A 5791-nucleotide genomic window follows, 5' to 3' on the forward strand; every position below is an offset into this window, starting at 1 on the left:
TGAAGGGGTCGATCCTGTAAAAAAGTGGCATACCTGGTGAGTATATTTTCCCTTTCTTCTGTTTAAAACAAGGTACACACAATCACTGGGTGAGGGACAGCGCCAGAGCCAAATTATCCTCGTCGCCAGTTGTTGTAGACTTGATTTTCCAGACAGGTTTCTCATAAGAAACAGTGAACTTTATTTACAGGGCTTCAGCAGCATTTACAAGCTTCCAACAGGATCCACAACTAGACACAAACTCCACCCCTAAGGTTCCCTGTGCTTAGGGCTGATTCGCTCACATTGTCGTGTGGTACTACACAGTACAATAAGTCTTAAAGCTACAGTTACTACAGTACCGATGCAGCTTAAAATATGCCCAGTCTATTTTCCATTGCCCTTTCAAACTATCTCCTTGTTTTCATGTTTGATAAGCCCTATAACTGGAGGCTGTTTTTGAGCTGTCTGCTTTCAGGGAGAATGGGCCAAGATTTTTGAAGTTGTTTGTCAGCTCTTGATAGCTTTCCAGGTTGCTATTATGTTGGAGCCAATTACGTTTACAGCCTAGATCCAAACAGGATGATCGTTTGACATTTCACACAATTGGTTGTTCACACAAATTAATCAGGAATGATTTGGTCTCTGCCTGTCCAACTTGCACAGAAGAGGAGGTGCTGGGAAATTAGCAAGAGCCTTCTAAGTGGTTTTGATATTAAACTGAAAAGTTTGGTTTCATTGATCAGATTTTATTGATCTGGGTACTTTAATAAGTTGTCTTCTTGGTTGTTGGACAAGCACTTTTTCAAAATGGCTGCTTTGTAGCAATTTGTTGAAAATTGACTTGCAGTTTTGTATTTTTTTTATTTTTGGGATATTGCTCAAAAAGCTTTATACGTGGAATTTCACCACGGGCTCATTCCCTGTTTATATTCTCAGATCAGTTTGAGTCCTTGTCCGGCCTTGGTTCAGATGAAGGGAACCTTTGTTTCAAAGGATCACATTGAATCTTCTCTTTCTCCATTTCTCCCTTCTTTATTTTCCAATTCTTCCTTCACTTGCTTTTCTTCTGCTTAGTAATGTTTGTGCGCAAATATTTTCAGTTGCTTTGAGCCAACTCCCAAATCTGAGTACTCAAGGAGGTGTGGGAATGGGCTGGTGCATATCAGCTGTGATGTACTCATTGGAATATTTGTTGGCCAGTCAGCTCAAGTTACTTTCACTGTCAGTGACATTGTTTGAGTTGCTGTATTATCACACTAATTAGATTCAGAACTTGACTCCCTGATCAAACCCACAAGATGGATGGGAGAGAGCTGTATCAGTGGTTAAAAACAAGGCTGATATCAGTTATAACTAATAAGAGTGCACATTCAACAACATACCTAAAGCTGATCTGCTATGGTATTACTCGCCAATAAAAGAATAATTTTTCCCTTCCTTTAGCTGCCTCTGTGTCCCAATTCTCTGTCTCCTTCAATCTATCTTTCCTTTCACATTCTTCTTGTGGCTCACAGGAGCTTTCTTTCATTGTTGTTTGTATATCTCTGATTTTTTTCACTCCTTTGCTCTTTTTATCTGAGTCACGTTTTCCATCTATTTCCTTGGTCTTTTATAAACATGTTTTTCACAGGAATTTTCTCTATAAATATACATTTCTCTCCCCTTTTCTGTATGTTACCCACTCTATTAGTTTCCCACATACAGGTTGTCAGAATTAAATGATGAAATATCCACTATTTAAAGTCAAATCATGCATCTATGGGGATTATGGACTGTGTCTGTTGGTCGTGAGAAGGAACTGACTGGGGTCTCTCTCTTGCAGAGCTGGCATTTTTAAGTAATGGTCCTGTGTTACCATGTATCAAGCAGGCCACTTTCTATCTATTAGTGCTTCACAAAGGCAGTGGTCGCAGCTTGTGTTAAGGGTTAGTATATCAATTTGTGTCAAAATGAAGAGAGGAGCTGGGGATGTAAGTAGCTTCAAGACTGGTGAAAAGTGCAGAGTTTAAGACTTGGCTTGGGTTTTTTGCTCAGGTTTTCTGCAGTAGGCTGGGAGAGAGTTTATTCATTCATGGGATATGGGCTTCGCTGGCTGAGCCAGCATTTATTTCCCATCCTTAGTTGCCCTTGAGAAGGTGGTGGTGAGCTGTCTTCTTGAACCGCTGCAGTCCATCTGGTGTAGGTACACCTACAGTGCTGTTAGGAAGGGAGTTCCAGGATTTTGACCCAGTGACAGTGAAGGAACGGCGATATATTTCCAAGTCAGGAGGGTGAGTGACTTGGAGGAGAGCTTCCAGGTCGTGGTGTTCCCATCTATCTGCTGCCCTTGTCCTTCTAGATGGTAGTGGTCATGGGTTTGGAAGGTGCTGTCAAAGGAGTCTTGGTGAATTCTTGCTGTGCATCTTGTAGATGGTACACACTGCTGCTACTGTGCGCTGGTGGTGGAGGTAGTGAATGTTTGTGGATGTGGTGCCAATCAAGCGGGCTGCTTTGTCCTGGATGGTGTCAAGCTTCTTGAGTGTATTGGGAGCTGCACTCACCCAGGCAAGTGGGGAGTATTTCATCACACTCCTGACTTGTGCCTTGTAGATGGTGGACAGGCTTTGGGGAGTCAGGAGGTGAGTTACTCGTCACATGATTCCTAGCCTCTGAGTGGAGAAGAAAGGGAATAACGAGAAAAGTGAAGATGAAGTATGGGTTGAGCTCGAGCCTGTCAGTTTCAGTTTTGAAGGTATTTTCCTCCTAATCCACAGGCTGGTGAATGTTACTTTGAAACCAGGAGCTGTGCCCAGAGGGCCTCGTGTCAGCTCCTCCTTACAATTGCATCCAGGGAACATAGGGTTCACATACAAAATTACTATAACTCAATATGCAAATATTACTACGCTAGCACATTACACAGTGAAAATCAGCCACTGAAGAATTACGTTACTTTTATGCGTTCTTTGTATGTGAGCATCATTGGCATGGCCAGCATTTATAGCTCACTCCTAATTGCCCTTGAGCATGTGGTGGTGAGCCCCCTTCTGGAACTGCTGCTGTGTAGGTACTCAGTGCTGTTAGGGAGGAAAATTAAGTCAACACATGCACTAGGGGAAAAATTCTCAATTCTTGCTGTTACCATCTGAGTTCTATCATGTATTAGACTCATAGAATGATACAATAGTTAAGGAGGCTATTCAGCCAATCATGCCTGTGCTGGATCTGTGCCTGGATCCTGTATTTAATTTTTCAGTTACCATCTCCCTCCCAGATCATGTGGTTGGGGCAAATAGATTATTAAACAATGTGTCTGTATTTTGATGATACTATCTATAAAGTTAGTTCCTACCACATCTGTTCACTTTTTGTGACTGTTTTGCAAACTTAACTTGAAAGTTCTCAAAAATCGAGAATTCTGGAAATGACCAGTGGTGAATCAATTCTCTTAGCAACATGACTGTGATATGCTAGTGAATGTCTCTCACTATCATTGCATTACAGCTAGATGGGTTGGATTCAGCCTCTCCTCCATTGCTAACTTTTCCCTCTGGAGGTCAAGTTTTTGCATTTCCATTTCTCTTTGAAAAACTCTCTCTTTTTCCCTTTTTCTGCTACCTCTAGTTCAGGTCTTTTCATTTCCATTGCTTGTTCAAATTCAAGCTTCTTTATTCGTAACTGAAGTCTCACTACCTCCAGCTGTGACTCACGAGTGTCAGGTATCACTTCCAACTTCAAATGCTGTGCTATCACTTCGATTATGTCTACTTTCTTTGCCCTTACAGTTAAACTCAACTGCAACTGATCCATTAAATCTGTTAACTTACCCTTAGATACTTTTTGTAAACCAATCAGAGTTATATCTTCTACTTCCAAAATAGTTTTAGCCATGGATGCAGCTATTTTTTTCAGTCTCACCATTTTAAAAATCCCTCACACAAAATCCTGAATTCAAAGTGCTTTTTGTACTCATAACCTTAAGATTCACCAACTCCAAACCAATCAAGGAATTTCAAATATCCTGGACGAGCCCCCAGTTTGTTATGACATGGCAGATGATGTGCGCCAGGTAGGTCAAATCCACAGGGGAAACATGATTGTGCTATCACAATGGTTATGCAATCTGTATTTATTCGAGATGCATACACTGAATTCAGAAATAATAAATTCACCAAGACTCTTAGAGATATAAAAAAACTAAATTAAAATATTTATTAACAAAAGGAAAGGTTTCAAGCACATGCAAAGGACTACAAATTACTACTAAAATAACTCCTAAAATTCCTAATTAACCTGATTCCCAGTTGCATCCCCTTTAAGCCAACCGTCCAAAAATAGATTTTTAGATTTTAAACAGATCCTGCAAATTTACACAATACCCTGGACAATGGAATTCAAAGTGGCTTTCTTCAGCTATGGTTTCTGTGGACAGCAGGCTTATGCACAAATACTGGAGGCTTCATTAAGGCTATTCCACACAATTCCTTCTAGACCTTATAATTCCTTCCCCTGACATATAGCCGCATTCTCCTTTATATAGGTTTCTCCCTTTTTAAAATGTAAATGTCATTGTTTCTATATTTCTCATAACATAAAATCTTTCATATTGTCATTATATATTATCCGTAATCCTTGGGAAAAATGAACACATTCCTTAGCTTGATTGTCTGGCTATTTGTAAGCAGACTGAGATCCATTTGAAATCCAAATCCCCCCTCATCTATCTAAAAATGCAAATTCCCTTCACACCCTTACTTCTTTTGATAACTTTAACTTGCAGTCTGCTTGGCTACAAAATGTAATTCAATCACACACTGACAGAAAAACACAAACTCCCATACACTTACTTTAGAATAAATCAGAAAAATATTATGAAAATTATTATACTTTCATAACAAACTTCGTACAAATCCATCCACTTAGAATGCGCGGCGATGGTCAATTTAAAAATTGACCTCAAAATAGACCTACATAGTCTATTTGTAGTCTAACCTAGGGTCGACCAGGCCACTCCCATGGATGCAATGGAGCTGAAATGGGCAACTTCTGTTGTTGCTGACATTGGAGACAGTGCTTGACCAGTTTTTCTATGTCACTCTCCATACCTGGCCACCAGACATAGCTTCGTGCAAGCATTTTCATTGTCGAAATGCCTGGATGTGCACTGTGAAGCTCTGTCAAGAGAGCTCCTCTTTCGTGCGAAGGGATGACAACTCTTGATCCCCACAACAAGATTTCATCTTGACAACTTAAGTTAGCTTTACAGGCATGGAATGGTCTTATCTCTTCAGACACTGGTGAATTCTACCATCCTTTCAATACCTGGTCTCGGACTTTTGACAAAATTGTAATCCGGTTTGTCCAATTCTTTATTTGCTTTGCACAGACTGGCAAGCAGTCCAAGAAATTCAACACAAGTTCAACTTCTTGTGGCACCTGAGCATGTATAATGTTATTTGGTAACGGAAGACAACTGTGTGCATCTGCATTTGCAATATGCATTCCTGGGCGGCGCATAAAGATGTACTTATACGCCGACAAAATCGAAGTCCAATGTTGAATTCTGGCTGGGGCTATCATGAGAATGGTTTTATCTTCACTAAATAAACCCATTAGTGGCTGATAATCGGATATGGTGAAATGTCGACCATGCAGATACTGATGGAATTTCTTCACTCCAAATATTGTAGTAACCCTTCCTTTTCAAGTTGTGAATAACCCTCCTCGGCTGCAGAGGGAGTTCTGGAGACATAGTTGATTGACCTTTCAGGTCTGATTTCTGTCTTTTCTTTTTCTGATTGCCACAGAATTTTGTCTCGTCCTTCATTTG

Source organism: Carcharodon carcharias, chromosome 19, assembly GCF_017639515.1.
Source record: "Carcharodon carcharias isolate sCarCar2 chromosome 19, sCarCar2.pri, whole genome shotgun sequence".
Classification (NCBI taxonomy): domain Eukaryota; kingdom Metazoa; phylum Chordata; class Chondrichthyes; order Lamniformes; family Lamnidae; genus Carcharodon; species Carcharodon carcharias.